Source organism: Callospermophilus lateralis, chromosome 16 (assembly GCF_048772815.1).
Source record: "Callospermophilus lateralis isolate mCalLat2 chromosome 16, mCalLat2.hap1, whole genome shotgun sequence".
NCBI classification, from domain to species: domain Eukaryota; kingdom Metazoa; phylum Chordata; class Mammalia; order Rodentia; family Sciuridae; genus Callospermophilus; species Callospermophilus lateralis.
Window position 1 is genome coordinate 44,783,404 of NC_135320.1, and position 21,049 is coordinate 44,804,452.

At 36.3% G+C, this 21,049-nt stretch overlaps 1 protein-coding gene across 3 annotated transcripts in view; it reads left to right on the plus strand.

The window, feature by feature from the left end:
• The window catches only part of Wwp1 (WW domain containing E3 ubiquitin protein ligase 1), a 103,358-nt gene that overhangs the window by 6,778 nt on the left and 75,531 nt on the right, over window positions 1-21,049 (plus strand). For 2 of the 3 annotated variants that reach the window (XM_076836224.1, XM_076836226.1), the window contains exon 2: window positions 15,115-15,210. The exons of the other annotated variant lie outside the window; for it this stretch is intronic. The gene's annotated coding sequence lies outside the window, so the exon portion shown is untranslated. The remainder of the gene's footprint in view (window positions 1-15,114; window positions 15,211-21,049) is intronic. 3 annotated transcript variants of the gene reach the window in all.

Here is a 21,049-nt window from a genome sequence, read left to right on the forward strand (position 1 = left end):
AACATAATTTATAGAACTTAGGAAAGTCTAGTGTGCAAAGAAGGGGACTGATAGAATTGCATTAAGGTGTTTCTTGAAGGCTCTGAATTACTTGAATAGTTAAGCATGCTCCAGCAGTAACAGAAATGTAGGTATGATAACTTTATTTAACTAAGGGAAACCAGTTCTTTTGATAGCTGTTCAGTATACCCATAATTATGATTAAATAGGATGGGTGGAAGTAAACTGTTGAGTCCTGACTTGAATTAGGTTAGTGTGGCTGTGTATTAGTCCCAACTTGCCAAGATATACCACTCTTTACCAGTGTGGAATTAGGGTGAAGTGGAGAATTAACTGAACCTGGTGTGTGTAAATTAAGATATTCTTTACCTTAGAAGTAAACAAACCAAACCCCCTACCCCCCAACTCCCCTTAAAATTTTAAGAATAGATGCACTCTTGGCATATGGATTAAGAGCCATGTTTAAAGTCAGATCAGACTTCTGTCAGTGCTGCTTAATAGCAGTGTTGCCTCTGTTTTCTTTTGCAAATATAAAGAACATTTTCATTATTGGATTTTTCTAAGGATTATTTGGAATCTTTATAAAACAGAAAGTGTGATGGCTACAGCATCATAAGCCCTTAAATTATATTTATTGCTCTTAATTTGTTATTATTAAGTTGAAAATTCAAACTAGTAGTCATGACATTGTGGATCATTCATTTCTCATGGGAAGTAGTTGGTATGGGCAGAGCTGCATATTAACTCTCACCTCTTGAATTTTTAAAAGTAAGTTGCTAAAAGGTTAAGGATGAATCTGGGAGAGATACTGACAGAACCCAGTGCATCAGTAGTGCATCAATAGGTGATGGTTTGGCTATATAATCTGAGATCAAGAAATTGTTAACACTATCATTAGATAAAATGTGGTGTATACCAGTGTTTGTGAAAATGCAGTCCCTGCTTCCCAATCATGCTTGTTAAACATGTAGGTTCTGGAATGTCTTTCAAGGTATATGGTTTGGTCCTTGAGAGGGAAGCCCAGCAGTCTTCATTTTTAATAAATACCTCAGATGATGTTACACATATATATATGATAGCTGCAGATATAAACTGAATCTGAAATTTGGGATCTTAGTGTGCTCTGTGGGACCATTTTTTTTTCTAGCTAAAGTATTCCCACTTATAGTTGTAATATAAACACAAAGAGAGCTTAACATCTGAATCTTCCACATGTTTAAAAAAGCTTAAGATGATTGCCAAGGACTTGATACATACAAACTATAGAAACCTGATACAAGGTGATTATAGTGAAGAACAGGCAAGAGAAATGACCTTGGCTTCCTTGTTCAAAAACTTTCCCACACAAGAAGAAATTCTTTTTAATAAAGACAGTTCTTTTCTTTTTAGTTTTTAAAAATATTTTATTTTTTAGTTGTACACAGTTAAAAATTTTTTTTAAATTTATTTTTACGTGTGCTGAGGATTGAACTCAGGGACTCCCATGTGCAAGGTGAGTGGTTCACCGCTGAGCCCAACCCCAGCCCCAGTTCTTCTTTTTTTCTTTTTTTAATGCCTACTGATAGAGTTGTTATATATAATGATTATCACATGGTCTTATTGCTTTTCTCTTAGTTAAGATAAACCACACAAAAATATTTTTTTTTCTTTTTCTTTTGTGCCAGGGCTCAAACCCAGGAGTACTCAACGAATGAACTACATTCCCAGCACTTTTTATTTTTTAATTTGGAGACAGGATCTCACTAAGTTGCTGAGACTGGCCTTGAACTTAGATCCTCCTTTCTCAAGTCTTTCAAGTTATAGGGATTATAGGCATGTGCCACCATGCCTAGCCCCCCTGTATATTTTTTGAGACAGGATTTTGCTGAGTTGCTTAGTCTTTATAAAGTTTCTGAGGCTGGCCTTGAACTTGTAATCCTCCTGCCTCAGCCTCCTGACTTGCTGGGATTACATGCTTGTGCCACCATGCCAAAAATAGATTTTGATTGAAGTGTGTCAAATTTGGAATTCAGGTTTTGAGGTAGAAAATAGGTTGGCTGTGGGTGTAATATCTTTTGGGAAAAGCTATTGCTCAGCATAAGGGCATTGACTTATGAAGAAAGTCATGAGAAAAGGTTTAAATTTAAAATGAAAATCAAAAATACTTTAGATCAATCTCTAACTTGCTAACGGTGACAGCCCTATATCTGTCTCTTAAACAATCCTCAGTTCTGTGACTAATAGGACCCCACCAAATCTAATCACATCTGTCATTGAAACAGCAGATCTTTAAATTGGGGACAGTACCTGGGGAAAAAAAAAAAATCTACAAGTACGGTTGCTATAAACTGAGGTTATTGCTAGTACATTTTTTTTTTTTTTTTTTTTTTTAGTGAAAAAGCCATAATTCTTTCTAAATTTAAGTGGAAAGGATTAGTTGGCATTTTTGTTTGAGAAGTCTATTGTTTTTGTGGGTTCTTTTCACTGTCTTTCAGGACCCGCTGTTTGTTTATTTATGAATGACAGCGGAATGCATTTCAATTCTTATTACAATATAGAGCACAATTTTTCATATCTCTGGTTGTATACAAAGTATAGTCACACCAATTCGTGTCTTCATAACTGAACTTTGAATAATAATGATCATCATATCCCACCATCATTAATAACCGGATGCCCCCCCCCTTCTCCTCAGGGCCCATTCTTTGAGGGTGAAAATAACAATAGAGTATTTCTTTTTGACCTATGATCTTTGGACTGTGGTTGTCAATGTTTAGCTGTGATTATCCAGAATGGAAAGAACACATTATACTTGGGAATTTCATTTTTTTAGGTTAAAAATTTTGGTAACTATAACTTGTTTTAAAACTCCCTTTGTGACTTAAGTTTTTCCTTTTAAGTGTTGTCTAATAAAAAGCTGAGGACTTAAGGTAAAACAAACCTAGGTTTGGGTTCTGGCACTCACTTATTGGCTGAGTGATACTGGTGAAGTTAACCTGAATTAAGCCCCAGTTTTATCATATGTAAACTGAGTTTTCCTATGTAAAGTGAGAATAATAATACATAATTCATAGATTTAAACCTGGCACTAAGTATTCAGTAAATACTTACTAGGGTGGTATATAGTACTTTGTCATTCATTGATATTGGGATCACAGTTTTAATTTTTAGAAAGACAGTGCATCCCATGTACTACCATGTTATTAAAACCTCAGTGAAATCTAGGGTGGTATCTGTGTTTTTGTTCTGTAAATGTTTAAGTATGAATAAATAAGAACAATAAATAGCCACACATTTGGCTAGATTTTAGTGCTGTATGAGTTCAGGTCAATTCACTTTTTTCCCAGCAAATGAGTTACAAAGTAACTTTTATAGTTTTTTGCATGAAATTTTGTAGATAAAGGATTGTACACTTGTATTTTTACTGCATTTTAAGCCTGAGAAGGATTACATTAATCTAGGAGTATCGTTTTAATTTTTTAATAGGTTATTTCGTTTTGGAAAAATGTGTTCTTATGTTTTTCTCTAAGAATGAAGAATATTTGATGAAAGTTGATGCTTTATAGCATGCTTTAACATTCTTAGGAATAGTATTTATATTCGGTAAAATAACATTATCTGTCTTTGCTTGAGTAGCTCTCAATTAATTTGAAATTGTATATTTATAACAAAAAAATGTGATAGTAATACATTCCTCCCAAGTACTCTAACATAATTTTGATCCAGTCCTTACTGCAGGTGTGGGTGTTGTTGTGTATTATTATGTAATATGGATGTATAAATGAAGGGCCTTTCTTTACCATAGTCCTTACTTAACCACTGTTGTGAAGTATGGTAGAAAAATATTGGTGTTTCTATAGTTAAGAATAATTGAGAGTATGGTTCTGGTTGATATACCAATGGGAAAAGGGACTAGGAAATTAACACTTCCTGGGCACTTTCTATATTCCTGATTGTGGGAAGAGTTCCAATTTCCTAGGGTTAATGTTAACTGTTTCCCCATCATAAAACTACATTAGTTTGGTGTTGGTATTCTTATTTTTCACATAAGAAAACTGAAACTCATGTTAAACATACAAATAGTAGAGTCGAAATTGGGACATAGGTCTGACTTAAAAACCATTCTCTGTATTACATTACCCCAATATTCTGTTCTCAAACTGGAAATTGTCATTGAGAAAATGAAGAGTTAGAAAATCTCCATGGTTACCTAATGTTGGTAAATTAGAATTCTTTGTGTATTTAGAAACAGGAAATGTTTTGGCATCAAATTTTGGGTCATGATATCCTGGTGGCCAGCACAGTATAGAATATCAGCCTTGTCAGCAGACCTGGATATGGCATTAAGGAGCTTTGTCTTCCTGAGTCTTCTAATCAGCTTTAGGCTGCTTCATAAAATATAGTAAATATAGTTGGCGTTCCATAATTGGTGGTTCCCCATTTGTGGATTCAAGTACCTGTGTATTAACATATAAACTCTGTGTATTAAGCATGTACAGACCCCCCACCATTGTTCCATAAATAATACAGTGTAGCATTGGGTATTATAAGTAATCTAATATTTAAATTATATGAAAGTTTGTATGAAGGTTATTAGCAAATAGTATCCCATTTTATTTAAGGGACATAGCAAATGTGGATTTGGGTCTCTCATGGTTACCTGGGGATGACTGGTTTTTACACAGCTCTTTATGTTAACTTGAGTTTGGAACTCAAGTTTTTATGTACTTAGTCTTATTTGAGTAATATTTTCTTTGGTGACATTGTGTAGTACAGGAGCAGGAAAACCTGTTTCTACTGCTGCTCATAAGGCAAAGGGAAAAATTAGTGAGAGTACGTGCGCACACATACACACACATATGGACTGTAGAAGTTTTGGTATCTTCTCATTGTAAACATAATATTTCATTAGACATTAAGAAATAAATTATAAAGAAAAGAAACTACCTCATTCTCAGAATACTGAAACTACTTAGGAATAGTTCTTTGTTTTTGTAACTTAAGTTTAGTATCAGTTTCTTTTTCCTTTTTTTTGCATTACTGGGGTTGAACCCAGAACCTTGTATATGCTAGACACTCAACCACTGAACTACATCCCCAGCTCTAGTATCAGTTTTTTAAGACAGAAAAATAGCAATCATTGTCTTAAATTAGCATAGGAGAAATGAAGTTTTTCAATGTATAATACATAAAAATATATTTCAATTTTTTTTTTTTTGTTTAACAGGAAGGGAAAGTAGAGCAGGGAGAGAACCAAAATCCGTGTGCTGGGCTGGGATTGTAACTCAGTGGTACAGCTCTTGCCTTGCCCCTGTGAGGTTGCCTCGCCCCTGTGAGGCACTGGGTTTGATCCTCCGATCCTCAGCACTCAAAATAAAAATATTAAAAATAAAAAAAAATGGTGTGATAATGAGAGACAGTAGTGCTGCCAAAGTCTTGTGTTTTATTTTTATTTTTCAGAACCATAGCCATTTAAGTTGAAAATTGGAATAATTATTACTAAATTTGATGAGTACATTTATTTACCATTCTCACTAATGTTTCCTAGTAAACAAAGTGCAGACAATTTTTATATGCAATGGAGCCAAGCTATTTCATTTTGGGGATGTTGGCATAATGTATTTAATTTTATAATTGAGTTTTTTTTTAAATAGAGCAACATCACCATCTTGTGGCCTTCTAGAATATTGTTGCCAAAGTTTTGTTTTCATAACTAAGGGTAAATAAATTACCTTGATCTCTTAATGTTAATCAAGGGTTCCAGCAAATTTGTAGTTTTCAGCTTTTAACATAAAGGAGGGTAGGGAGAGGAAAATAAAAAGGACTATAATAAAATAATTTATAAAATAAAAGGATTTGTAAAAGTAAGTGTTCAAGGCAAATGATCATATAAAATTAAAAAAAAAATGAGGGGGCTAGAATTGTGGCTCAGTGGTGGAGAGCTCGCCAAGTGTGTGTGAGGCCCTGGGTTTGAGCCTCAGCACTACATATAAACAAATAAAATAAAGGTATTGTTAAAAAAAATAAAAATGAAACCAGTTTGGTTGGTATAGTTATGGATGATTTGTCTTATTTCTCATTTTTTATGGAAAACTGTATTTATAGAAATACTCCATATTTCATATTGATGTAATTTTAAGCTAAAACATCTCAGTATGTTTTGTGGCTCTAGTTCTCATTTAATAAGAAAACTAAAACATAAAGCCGTTTGGATACCCTGCCTTACTCAGCCTATTGGTGGGATTTTTAATTTTTTTTTCCTAAAACAGTGTTTTCTAAACTAGCGACTCTTGGAGGAGTGGTTTTTATATTAATTTTTACACTTTTTATTTGGAGGAGAATTTTAAAGGAAAAAAATGATGTATATGGTGGTTCATTTAAAAAAGCATCTAAAATGAATATGAGGCCATTTGGTTTTGGTGCCTAGGGTTACTTAATTATTTTTTAAATTTGATTGACTCAAATATGTGTTAAATATTTCCTGTGTGCCAGGCTTTGAGGTAAGCAAGGTGGGTACAGTGGAGAGGATTTATCCTGGCCCTCTTGGAATTTAGTATCAGGAAGAAAATAAAACTGTTTTGATGACACAGAAGTTTGAAACCTGGAAACTTTGGAACTCAGAAATATTAGGACCAGAACCAGGGAGTATGTTAAATAGGAATTCTGGATAAAAATAGCTATAATTTATTATTTCCTCTGGGTCAGACATCATGCAAGTGCATTAGGTACTTTTTCTTAGTCTCAGAAGTTTATTTTGGAATTTTATTCTGATTTTTCAGAAGTAGCATATATACTCACACAAATAAGTATGTGGAGAAACCCTGAAATATCTCAGTGGAACAATATGTTTACTTACAAAATAAAAGAAGTTAAGCACTTACAGGTCTAGCAGGTTTTACCTACTTGGTCTTGGCAGTCTACTGCCATTTGTAACATTGTTTCTGTGAAAAACACAGAAATTTTAAAAGTCTCATTAATGTATAATTTGAGAATTCACAAAATACTTTTGCAATGTTATGAATGTTTAGTTAGAGCTGGAATATATCTAAGTGTAATGAACTTTTCTCTTGTTTATATATTTTTGCTTGTTTATTTAATAATTCAAGTGAGCATTTTAGGTTCTTTAATTTTGTATTGGACTTTTTTTGCACTGAGCCTTTGTTTTGGGCTATGGAGATAAAATCACATTGATGAAGGTGGACATGGCCTTGGAACTCAGATATATCAGGACCATAACCAGGGAGTATGTTAAATAGTTTTATAGTCCGCCTGTATAGGATCTCTCTCCTCTCTTTCTCTCTCTGTACTGGGGATTTAACCTAGGGGTGCTTAACCACTAAGCCACATCCCAGCCCATTTTATTTTTTTATTTTGAGACAAGGTCTCACTGAGTTACTTAGGGCCTCAGCCCCCTGTTTGTTGGGATTACAGATGTGCACCACCACACTTGGCTAGGATTTCTCTATAATGTTTTAATTAAAAGCCTCAGTTCTGTGCTATGTAAGTCTTTAGGCAAGCCCTTATCACTGAGGCTATGTCATACTTTTTATTTTGAGACAGGATCTTGCTAAATTGCCCAGGCTGGCCTCAAACTAGCAATCTTCCTGGCTTAGCCTCTGCAGTAACTGAGATTATAGGCATGCATTACTACACCTGTCAAGCACAGAATATTTTGAAATCTCCCTTTTCCTTTGTATGTGCAGTTACCACATAGCCTCGGCTCATCTGCACTATAACCATCTCTCAAGAATGTTTTCTTGACAACTCTTCACCCGTTGACTACTAAATCGGATTAGAATACTTCTGTAATTTACTCTCTGTACATTCCTCCCTGCTAGTGAGTTTAAATTTGTTTCCTCTTCTATAGGTTTAGCTTATTATCACTTAAACATTCCCAATAAGTATATGCTGAGTAGAAGAAAAATTATCAGAAGTGACTAATATCTAGTTTGTTTTTTAATCTACTTATTTATTTATATTTAGTTGTCAATGAACCTTTATTTAATTAATTTATTTATATATGGTGCTGAGAATGTAACCCAGTGCCTCACACATGCCAGGCAAATGCTCTACCACTGAGTTACAACCCCAGCCCTATTTTTATTTTTTTGCCACATGAAAGTTTGATTCTTTTTTTACTGAAAATATTTTTTTTCACAGTTTTTTATTGGTGCATAATAGTTGTATATAATGATGGGATATGTTGTTACATATTCATACATACATGTAATTTAACAATATAATTTGGCCAATATCATTCCCCAGTATTTTCCAGAAAATATTGAACTACAGGTTTAGGTCAATATTTCTTTAGAGTATGGAAGCCCAGTCCATGTTTATTGAATGATGGCACTGTTGTCTCATGGTGAAGATAGAGGTCCAGGAGATAATGGGTATGAGGTGGCCAGTATTGGGCCATGTAAAAGGGAAGCAGACAATTTCAGTAGAGTAGGAGGAGGGCAGCAACCAAATTGCAAGGGTAGAGGTAAGAAAAAAGGTTGGCTAATTTTTTTAAGAAGTCAATTCGTTAAAGGATTTTTGCTCCCTGTTTGCTTGCTTGCTTTTATTTGTTTTTGTTTGTTTAGTTTTCAGTACTGGGATTGAACCCAGGAGCACTTTACCACTGACCTACATCCCCAGCCCTTTTTATTTTTTGAGACAGGGTGTTGGTAACTTGCTGAGGCTGGCCTGGAACTTATCCTAGAAAGTTAGTAAAGTGCTGTAGTAACACAACTTCAGAAAGTCTGGCAGGAAATTTCAAGGCAGTGGCATGGACATTGCTAGTTGCTATTTGCCAGTTTTACTGTGAAAATCAGCAGAAAGCAGAGGGTAAAGATTTGAAAAACTTGGAGTTTGGTCTGAAAAGTGGAGTAAAACTGGAGCCAAGTAAAGTATGGTTATTAAAAAGATTAAACAGATGCTAAGGTCTTTACACAGAGACAATAGGAAAGAAGATTTGAGGGCATCTCAACAATTGGCAAGACCACACCTATTACAGGTTCATGGGTGTAAAAGTAAAAATTCCTTTGAGAAGAGACTGAGGAGTCACCTGCTTGCACAGGGGGGTCTAGGAAGTTTTCTCACAATGCTTAGCATCCAGATACTTAGAAAGTGCTGCAGACATGGTCCCAGAAACCTTGGATAGTGCTCGAGATAGTAGCAGAACTTGATGTCTACCAAGTGGTGCTGGTTCTGCAAGAATGCAGGATCCTAGGGATAGTGGGTCATGGAAGCTGCTACTGAGATTTCTAAGGAACTCCTGGGAGGCCAAGCAAAGTGTAATATCGTCATAGTCACTGCTGGCAGTCACTGAGAGGGCAATAGGTGAAGATATGAGAAGGAAGCCAAAGCTACGGTGGAGACCCCTGAGATTAAGAGATGCCAGCCAGTACATAGGAAAGTCTGCCAAAAAAGCTGCAGGAATCTAGCAGAGAAAAAGCTTAAGAGAGAGACCATGTGGGCTGCAGCCAGCAAGGATGTGAGGCAAGCTACACAAGCCCTTTGGAGAAAACACCATGACACCATGTTCCCCAGATGCTGGATGTGGAATTGTTTGCCTAGCTGGATTTTGGTTTTACTTTGCTCCTGTTTCAGGATTCTCCTGTGGAGAGATGGGGCACTGGGGCGTTCAGCAGGAAGCAGCATTTATTAGTTATGGCATTGGCTGAGTGGCTTCATATCCAAAATCTGAGCCTTGAACACAGGAGGCATTGCTTTATATTACCTCTTGTTAGTTCCTCTTGGTAGCTCTTTGTCTCCCATATAAAGTAATACACATTCTGATTGGGCATTCTGTTTCTGTACCTTAGAGTTGTAACAGTGTTAAACAGTTGTGGAAGTGTGGTGCCCTGTTACCTTTTCTTTGTTCTGAGAAAGTCCTTGAATGCCTTTATTTCTCCCGTTTGGAATGGAAATGTTTACTTTCTGCCATTTTTTATTGGATATGCTTTTGATGTTTACAGGGGAAAACTTTCAAGAGTTGGCCTTGAGTCTCAAATGAGATTTTGGACTTGGGACTTTTGAGCAGTGCTGGAATTGTTAAGACTATGGGACTCTTGGAAATGGACTAAATGTACTTTGCATTGTGAGATGGGTGTGAATTTTGGGGGCCTAGGGGTGGAATATTGTGGTTTAGATATGAGTTGCCCCCCAAAAGTTCATGTGTGAAATAATGCAAGAATGTTTAGAGGTGAAATATTTAGATTATGAGAGCTTGAACTTAATCCACGGTATGTATTAGCTGCTTGGTAACTGTAGGCAGGTAGGATGTGGCTAAAGGAAGTAGGTTGCTGGGGGTGTGTCTTTGGGGTTTATAGTTTGCCCCTGTCTATCTCTCCCCGCCTTGCTCCCTCCCCCTCCCCCTTCCCTCCCCCCTCTCTTCCTCGTCTCCCCCTCTCTCCCCTTCTCTCCCCCTCTCTTCCCCTCTCTCCCCCTCTCTCCCCCTCTCTCCACCTCTCTCCCCCTCTCTCCCCCTCTCTCCCTCTCTCTCTCCCCCTCTCCTCCTCTCTCCCTCTCCCCCTCTCTTCCTCTTTCTCTCTCTGTCTCTCCCTCTCTCCCCCTCTCTCCCTCCCCCCTTTCCCCCTTTCTCCCTCTCTCTTCCTCTCTCTCTCCCCCTTTCTCCCTCTTTCTCCCCCACCCTCTCTCCCTCTCCCCCTCTTCCTCTCTCCCTCCTCCATCTCACCCTCTCCCTCTCCCCCCTCTCTCTCTCTCCCCCACTCCCCCTTCCCCCCTCTCTGCCTTTCTCCCCCTTCCCCCTCCCCCTCTCTCCCTCTCTTTCTCTTCCTCCCCCTCTCCTCTTCCCCCTCTCCCTCTCCCCCTTCCCCTCTCCCTCTCTCCCCCTCTCATTCCCTCCCCCTCTCCCTCTCTCCCCCTCTCATTCCCTCCCCCTCTCCCTCTCTCCCCTTCTCATTCCCTTCCCCTCTCCCTCCCTCCTCCCTCTCCCTCTCCCCTTCCCCCCCTCCCCACCTCCTCTCCCTCTCCCGCTCTCTGTTATGTGCTGAGCTGCTTTCCTGTGCCATGCACTTCTGCCATCATGTTCTCCCTCACCTCTGACCCAGAGCCTTGGAGTCTGCAGACCATGAACGGACTCTCTAAAACCATGAGCCCCCAAATAAACTTTTTCTCTGCTGGGCGGGGAAAGTGAAAATCAGGTAATAAATGAAAACAATCCAAAGTCTTGGTAAAAATTAACTTCCTCTGGTTGAAAATCTAAAATTTGCTGGCGGAGAATAATAAGAGTTGGGTATTAATACTGACTTGGATAATTTGGTATATTAAAAATTAACATTCCCATAAAAAATACTTCCTGTGATCCTCCCCTAAAGTAATATGTTGTACACTAAAAAGAAATTTGGAATTGCTGAAAATACAGCAAGATAGAGGAGAAAAAAATTAGGTTATTAGGTCCTGTGATTAAATAGGCATTTTTTAGGGACTGGGGATGTGGCTCAAACAGTAGTGTTCTCGCCTGGCATGTGCACTGCGCTGGGTTCGATCCTCAGCACCACATACAAATAAAAATGTTGTGTCCGCCAAAAACTAAAAAGAAAATATATTAAAAAAAGTTCTCTCTCTCTCTTAAAAAAATAAAATGAAATAAAATAAATAGGCATTTTTAGGTTGAAATAAACATCCAAATTGCAGTCAGAGGTGAGAAAGTATCTATAGATTCCCATCTTTATTTGTCCTTTTTTCTGAAGATAGTGCAAGTACTCTTCAGGTCACCCAAATTGTGCTACTTTAGAAGCATCACTTTTACCCAGTGACACACATGTAAAATTATCAGGGGCTTGACGTTTTTGTGTTTGGCTTAAGTGGATTAATTAATGGTATAAATATAAGAAGAAGTCCTTATGGACAAGAAAATTTTATTAAAAATCAGCTAGCTTCTGTCACAGTTATAAGTATACACTGAACTTCAATGAAACTTCACGAAGTTTCTTTGAAGATATTGGTTGAAGACACATCCTAGAAAGAAAAGTCAGAGAGGGGGTGCAGTTTAAACGAAACAGTATTAATATTGCATTGGTGAAATTGGAAACACTTGCACTTACTCTGTTTCCCCTGATGTATGTGATAGTTCAAAACTGTCAAGTGCTATGCACACATAAAATAGTGATGGTGTGGCTCCAGGGACAAAGGAGAGCTGGAGGGACTGGAGTTCCTACAGTAAGTGGGCAGATTGTAAGGGAAGACTGTGGTGGAAGAGATAAATATTGGGAGGTTGTAAGCAGAATAGGGCCCATCAAGCTTGGGAGGGGTCACTTGTGTGAGATGATTGAATGGAGATTGGCAGTTTGCAAGCTACTGGGGTAATGAGTCCTTGGCCTGAATGCAGAGTCTGTTGGGGGAAGTTTGAGGGCAAGGTATATGGAAGAATTTACTAAATAGGGAGGAACAGTAGGATTGAATATTAGAAAGCTCATGCAGGAAGTTGGAAATGCCTTCAGCCTTTAGGAGTCAAGAGTGTTTATAATTTGGAGGGTTTGTTACTGAAGTCTATGAGTGGCAATTGTATGTTCAAAAAAACCTGCCTCTTACTTTACCTACTTCTGTTTCCCAACATATCTTAGTGGGTAGTCACCATAGAACTGAATTTTTTCTTCCTGAGTTTTCAGGCTACATGGAAATGAAAAAAAAATAGCACAATTACACTTTATATGACCAGATTCCACTAGAAAAATTTCTTTGAGGTATATAAAAAAGCTGTTTTAGCAGGTAGACCCATCATACTGTTTGTTAAGATTATCAAATATCCCAGTTTGCCTAGAACTGAGAGATTTCTTTGGATGTAGGATTAAAACCTGGATTGTCTTGGGCACACTGGGATGAGTTGGTCCACCAACTCATTGTCACATTTTATAAGTTCACTGAAATGACTAGCAGTATCTCTAAAAATGACTTATCTCAATAGAATACTCCTGTATTGTTTATTTTTGCGGTACTGGGGATGAAACCCAGGGCCTTGGACATGCTAGGTGAGCACTCTATTACTGAGCTGTATCCCAAGCCTGTTTCTGTATTGTTTAAAATTAAACCCTACAAACTGTAGTCTGCATTTTTAAAGAAAATTTTATGCATTAGTATTTCTGAATCTCAGATATATTAGAAGGAGGACAACTTTACTACATTTTTACTACATTTCATTGATTTTTCGATTTTGTGCTGTTGATGTAATAGTTTTTTCTAGTTTCATGTTTTCTAACTAAGGTTCCACATACATTGGACTAAACTTTCCTAGTGCATGATGTATACCATCTGATCTTGTTACTGAGTTGTTTTTTGTGTATTCATTGAAGCTAGACATTTGTCATCTACCATTTTTATAAATTTGTCATGCCTGCTTACATGCTAGGCTGTCAATAAGTATGCTTATTAATTGATCCAGGTAGATGGAATTGTGTTGATAGTTTGCTGGCTTTTCAAAACCCCAACACTGTGTATAATGTGCAGGATGAATCAGATCTAATCAGATTTTTTTTTTTTAAAGATTTTTGCTTTGATTTAAGAATGTCATCTTGAAGTAAGCAGTAACTAAATGAGAATTTGTTCTATAATCTCAGTACTGGAAATATAGTTGGTTATCTACATTTAGGTCTTTTTCTTGTGCAGTTGAATAATAATGAGTTTTTGTAAAACTCTATGGAAGTTTTAAAGAGTTGAACTGGACATCATCAATTTAGATATAACTGGCTATATCCTCTAAGCATAGGTTATAACCTAAATTTATTTGGACGAATAGCTAATTTGCTGTAAAGTTTGTTAAAATTCAGACTTTGATTTTCCTTTTGCCACACCCACTTTCTAAATTCTTGAACCTGAATTGATCATGTTTTTTTTTTTCCTTCCCTCCCCCGCCCTCCTGTTTTCTGTTACCTTATCTTAGGAACAACTGGAAGATAGTCATATTATCATGCCAGTTGTTGTCTCCATGGATTTGTTATATTAAGTAGTACTAATATTGTGCTTATAAGTTGATTGGCACCCTCTTTTATTCCTCTTTGTAGTCCAAATATTTTCTCCATGAGCAAGCTTTTTAATTTTTTTTTAAGTTTTTTTTTTTTAGTTGTAGATGAACACAATACCTTTATTTTATTTGTTAAAAATATTTTTAAGTGGTGCTAGTTATCGAACCCAGTGCCTCACGCATGCTAGGCAAGCGTTCTACCACTGAGCCAAACCCTGGCCCCGCTTTTTTTTTATCTTTCATGGATTTAATACCACTTGCGTAAACTATAACTCCAAAATATTTCTTCTCTATAGACCTGTTTCAGTTTTCTAACCTTTTAAGTTCCACATTTGTTGGACTAAACTGTGTGTGACACCCTGATGAGAACAGTCTTCCTTTGAACAACATGTGCAAAATGTGAAACTTTTATTTCTAACTTCCTCCCATAATAAGAGCAATAGCTAGGCTTTATTAGGCGGTTACTTCTTGCCACATAATCAAAGAGCTAAGTATTTTACTTGTTTTATCTTATTTAATCTTTTATTATAACATGGGGTAGATGGCTTTGCTCTTCCATTTACTGATATAGAAAATGAGCCATGGAAAAGATAGAACTTGATCACATATCTCTTAAGTGGCAGAACTGGAAATGAAGTCCAGATAGTGTTACTCTGTAGTTGGGTTTTGAAAACTTTGCAATATTATCTCCCTAAATTTGCTCCTCTTCTTTTTCCTGTCCTTATAGCACCCTCATCCACCCAAAATCTGAAATGGGAAATTTTAGTTGTTTAGATTCCTCTTTTTGTAACCCTCAGCTATTCCATAACCATCTGCTCAAAGATTTTTTCTGTATCCCAAGTTCATTCCGTCATACTACCAATAATGTGGTTCTGGAAAAGCTCACTTTTTAAAAATGATCTCATAGTTGCCAAAATTAATTTTTTCAAAATGAAATTCTCATTATTGAGACCCATCAGTATGTACAAGTTACCTTCTGGATAAACTTTAAAGTACTATACTTGGTTTATTTAGATTACCAGGTAAACTGTTCTGATCTTTTCTGTGAATCCTTTCCTGATCCCTGAATATTAGATTATCTACTTTGTCTTGTGGGCCCCAGGTGTACTGCTTTATATTTTGTATCTATTTGGTAACTATCACACTGAAAACTATATATTTGTTTACAGGATTGTCTTCTCACCAGACTATGAGCTCCTTGAAAGAAGGAATCACATCTTATTCATCTTTGTATCCCCAGTGTCTAGGACAGTTCCTGCTAAACTGTAAGTGATTAACAATGTTTTTAAACTAACACTGTATTTAATAATCAAACTCAGTACATGTTGATAGTTAATTATATCTACCAAAACCAGTAATAATGATGATATAAAAATATGACCATGGACCTTTTAACATTTCTGAGGCATTTTCTCATCTCTAAGATGGACAAGGTACCTCCTTGCTCACAAGAGTTATTACAATGCTAGGATTAAAGAGAAAATATATAGAACAGTATATTCTAAGATGCCATGCAACTTTGTTTTTAAATGAAGCAAGGGGATTAATTATATGTTGAAATTGAACATTTTATTTGTTGTATATATTTTTAGGACAAGATGGTATTTTTTAAAACATTTTTTTAGTTGTAGATGGATACATAATATCTTTGTTTATTAATTTATTTTTTTATGTGGTGCTGAGTATTGAACCAGTGCCTCACACATGCTAGGCAAGCAGTCTGCCACTGAGCTACAGCCCCAGCCTAAGATGGTATCATTTTTTAACTAGCTTATCGTGTTTTGTATCTTAAGTTTGCAGTTACTGGTTATCAGAGGCATGTGTTCTTGAGTCTGATGATTGGTTTATGTAGAAAGGTTTATATGAAACAAAGCAAGAAGTATATTGGAGCTGGGTATCAGGGTATAGGAAGTTTAGAATAGTAGAGTGAACAGTTTAACCTGGTTGGCACCAAGTCCCAGTCTGCATGGTGTTTTAAACTTTTAAAATTAATAGCTAATCCAGTGCCTGTCTCCTTTATTTTCAGCAATTACCTGAAATTATATAGCACCCTCATCCACCCAAAATGTCTAAACCATTAATGAAGTTCCTTAATTTTTTTTTTTTAATGTACTTCCAGATGAATTAATTTCTTCCCCTTTCCTTAGTCCCCATTTACTGACCAGGAAGAAGTGTCTTTTTCTTGGAAGATAAATAAAACACCATCTGTTTGAAAGATAATATTTTACCCTTCTCTTCTATGATAGACTATAGAAATCACACCTGACAAATTAGTGATTTACATTTTCCTCTGGGTACTTTTTGCCTTCCATGGATTAACTTATTAAAAATGTATAATTTGAATATGCCAGATCATATGTAACATATGGAAGTCAGTAATTAACACATAAATCTGTGAGTCAACCATTTCCAACTGAAAACTAGGTTGATACCAGCATGTTTAAAGGATTACCAGTGAATGCCTCCTGATCCCATATTCTGTCTTTTCCTAACTCCCAATGTAACTGTTATCCTGAATTTGTTTTTCCCATTATTTTCATTTTTTTAATAACGCAAATAAAATTCTTTGTTTTGAGCTGGGTGTGGTGATACACACCTGTAATCCCAGCTACTCTGGAGGCTGAGGCAGGAAGATCACAAGTCAAGGCCAGCCTTGGCAACTTAACAAGACTGTGGCTCAGAATAAAAAACTAAAAGGGATGGGGATGTGGCTCAGTGGAAAAAGTATCCCTGGATTCACTCCCCAGTACCACCAGCAAACACGGAAACCCAATTCTTTTTTTTTTTTTTAAGAGAGAGAGAGAGAGAGAGAGAGAGAGAGAGAGAGAGAGAATTTTTTAATATTCATTTTTCTTTAGTTTTTGGCGGACACAACATTTTTATTTGTATGTGGTGCTGAGGATCGAACCCGGGCCACACGCATGCCAGGCGAGCACATTACCGCTTGAGCCACCTCTCCAGCCCCAGAAACCCAATTCTTTATTTTGAGTTTCATAATCATTCTTTCTGTAGACTTTTTAAAAAATGTGCACAAATAATATCATCTTATTGAGGAAAATATAATTTACAAATTTTTTTACATTTCAAGGAAAACAATGAAACATTAAAAGAAACATCTGGATATGTAAATTCATGTTTATAACCAGAAAATAATCGTGGAGACTTCTTTTGGACTGTGTAAATATTGCTATCCCATATACCATTTTTTATCCAGAGTCCAGAAATGTAGAAAAGTCCTAAAAATGTAAAAGCATTTCAATACATTAGTTTCTTCTGTACAAAAATGTTTCAATTAGATTCATAGAGTACTCCTTAGAAAAATGACATCCTGTCATTTGAGACTCTTTGGACTTAAGCAGTTCTTCAGTATGTTCCATTTAATTTTGTGTTTGTTTTATTATCTTTTGAGACTCAGGACCCACAGTAGCCCACATTTGTGCATTTCTTTTTCAATCATGAAACCAGTACATTTTCAAAGGAAATTCATAGCAAAAGATGAGGTTATAATAATTTCTTTCTTCTTTGTCTTTAAGATGACTTTGTTACAGAATGTTAAATCTTGAAAGTAGGACTGCATGAGAGAAAGATGTTAATGCTCAGGAGTCCAATTTGTCTTTTTCTCCCCACTCATTATTGTTCCTAAGATACATTCTTGAAGTTGCCTTAAGCTATAGTTCTTTCATTCTCACTGTTGTGTAATGCTCTATGTGAGTTAACCTAATTTACTTAACCATTTTTTCTACCAATGGATATTTGAGTAGTTTGCCATTGTTTGTTATTATAAAGAATGCATACTTGGAACTTAACTCCAAAAATGTATGTTTTAAAAACCAGAATTGCTTCTGGAAGGGCACTTGAATGTGCAACTTTACATGAAAATATTATATTGTTTTCTATGCAGTTTTAACAATTTAAACACTTACCAGGAATGTATTAGAGCTACCACTATTCCATAGTTTTTGCCATTATTTGATACTAGCAACATTCCTGATTTTTACTATTCTAATAGGTTTTAAAATGAAATCTTGTGGGGTTGGGGTTGTGGCTCAGTGGTAGAATGCTTGTCTAGCATTTGTGAGGCCCTGGGTTGAATTCTCAGCACCACATAATAATAAATGAATAAAATAAAGGTCCAGCAACAACTAAAACATTTTTAAAAAATGAAATCGTGTGGTCTGAAGTTCTGTTTCTCTGATGGCAGTTACATCTGTATCTTTTCATATATTTGTTGATCTTATATGTTTTCTTGTTGGTAAAATTCTAGTTAAGGTTGTTGCCCATTTGCCCAATGTATTGTCTTTTTCTTATTCTTTGTAGGCATTTTTACATAGTTCAGATACTAATCTTTAGTTTTTTTAATTTTGCAAATATCACCTGTTTTTTTGTGTCTGGTCATTTTGTTATTTTTATTTAAAATTTATTTCCTTATGATGTCTTATGATAAACAAGTTCTCGATTTGCAGGTAGTCAAAATATTCATTTATTCACTTTTTTTCTTAATTAATAAGTTTTGTCTCTTATTTATAAAATCCTTCTTAAGTTTTTTTTTCCCTAGTACTGGGGATTGAACTTGGGTGTTCTGCCACTGAGCTTTGTTCCCAGTTCTTTTTATTTTGAGCAGGATCTTGGTAAATTACTGAGACTGGTACCAGCTTGTCATACTCCTTCCCCAGCCACTCAAATTGTTGGGATTAGAGATGTGCATTAGTACTCCTGGCTTGTTTAAGAAATCCTTCTATGGGGCTGGGGATATAGCTCAGTTGGTAGAGTGATTGCATCACATGCACAAGGCTCTGGGTTGAATCCCCAGCACAAAGAAAGAGAGGGAGGGAGGGAGCGAAGAGAAATAGGGAGGGAAGGAGGGAGGGAGGAAGGAAGGAAGGAGGGAGAAATCCTTTCATGCTGAAAGAACATAGTAGTAAACAGTAAACAGTGGTTTACTACTATAATTTCTTCCATATTCACATCATTAGGTTGCCTTTCATGTTTACATTATTAGACCACCCTGCATTTTTCGTATCACTAACTCCAGAACATTTAATTTTCCTTCTTTCTTGTGAGTTGTGTTACTACATCTGTTGCATGGGTATGCCCTTTCATTCATTGATCTGTTTTGGAGCTTCTTTTGTTTCATTTTTTTTTTTTTTCTCCTCAGCAGTCTTGCTGATTATTTATTTATCTTAGTGTTTTCTAAGAATTAGCTTCTTACTTTCTTGATACTTTTTTCTTTTCTGTACTTCATTAGTTTTTTTCTCTAATCTTCTTTTATTGAGTTTATTCCGCCATTCTTTTTCTCTTTCTCATCAATTTTCAACCTTTATTTTCCTAATAAAAGTCTTTAGGCCCAGGGGTACTCTATCAATAAACGACTACCCAGCCCTTTTTTATTTTTCTTTTGAGATGGGGTCTTTCTAAATTGCCAAGGCTGGACTTAAACTTGTGATCTTCCTGCCTCAGCCTCCCTGAGTAGCTGGGATTTTAGGCTTGTGCCACCACACCCAACCTAGTATATAGACTTTTCTCCAAGTGTAACTTTTCCCATATTCTACAAAGTTTTATACTTTTTTTTGTTATTATTTAGTTCTTTGAATTTTTAAAATAATTCTCCTGAGCCCTGAAATATTAGAAGGGCTTTAGAATTCTATTTGCATATTTAAGATGTCTTTTGTTATTGATTTTAACCTAGTTGTATTATGGTCCCATATGGTATTTGAAATTCAGTTGAGATTTCCATTGTTGCTCTATGGGTAAATTTTTTTGGGGGTAGTTCTTAAGAAGAATGTTTATTTTCTAATAATTGGGTACGAGATTCTCCTATGTCAATAAATCCTATTTATTCATTATTAGTTTTTTTGGGCACTATTGAACTATGATTAATTGAGATGTTCTGAAATCTTCTATACAATGGTAAAATTGTCAATTTTCTTCCTATAGTTCTTATGGTCAAGGGTTACCCACAATAGATGGTGACTTTTGCCTTGAATGGTTAGAGATTTGATAAAGCACAGGATATAAAGTCAATTTGGTTAATCTTCCCTTTCATCATCAATTGAGGGAGCAGTATATTTCTAGTACGGAACTTGAGGGCTGGATTATTTTCAGGTTTCTATGACTTGGGTACAGAGCTGGAGTCTTAATCTTTTTTTTGCCCTCTGTCCTTTCAGACTTCTTCCATTGGCCTTTATTCCCTCCATCTCCTGACCACACTAAAGTTCTCACTTTCCCTTTTGGGATACTCACCCTTGTTTGCTTTATTTTATTTTTATTAGATGATTCCGGTTTAGCTGGGGCTACTTTCCCCCTTGAAGGAGATTGCTTTGCTCTACCTTAGTGCTGAAATCAAGCAGGATTAGCACTTTGCTCCATGTATGCCTGTTGGTTAGGAAGCTAGTTTCAGAGGTTTAGAAGTTGGAGAGTGACAGTCTTTTGTCTTTCTGTTTCATTTTCCCAGATATTTCTCGCTTACTCTATCCTTCATGCATCCTGGTCTGATTTCTGACAGAAGTGACTTGAATTCCTGTCTGAGATTTCTCACTTCCTGTTCTTAACCATTTTGTTTTGGTTTTCTTCACTTGGTCAGTTTGGATGTTTCTCCTAAGGCCAGCATTCTAATTTTGGTTTACCTGTCTGACACTGCAGTTTCTACTGTTCCTTCTATAGCTGCTCTTCTACTACTTCTGCACCCAAGTCAGCAGGCTTTGCCCATCAAAAGAATTTGCTCAACCTGGACTAGGAGGTACCAGCAGAAGTCACCTTTCTTAGAGTACTCTGAAGCTTCAAATTCAGTTTGGATGTTCTGGAGAGACCTCTATCATCACATCTATAATCTTCCTGAGAGTAATCAACTTTGGAGTTCCGCAGCCAAATGTCTCTTCTGTCATATCAGTTCTAATTGTTGGTGCTTCCTCTGTAGTTATTCTTTCTCTAGCTAGAGTACACCCCTTTCATAGGCTCTATCATAGTCTTTACTATCTCAGTTATCATAGCAATCTCTACATTATATCTCCATAATGATCATGACATTTGCCTTCAAAATTATCACCACTTACAGGAGGATGGATAATCCTCAAAGCTACTTATGGCAGGATAGGCTCTATCTTGGCC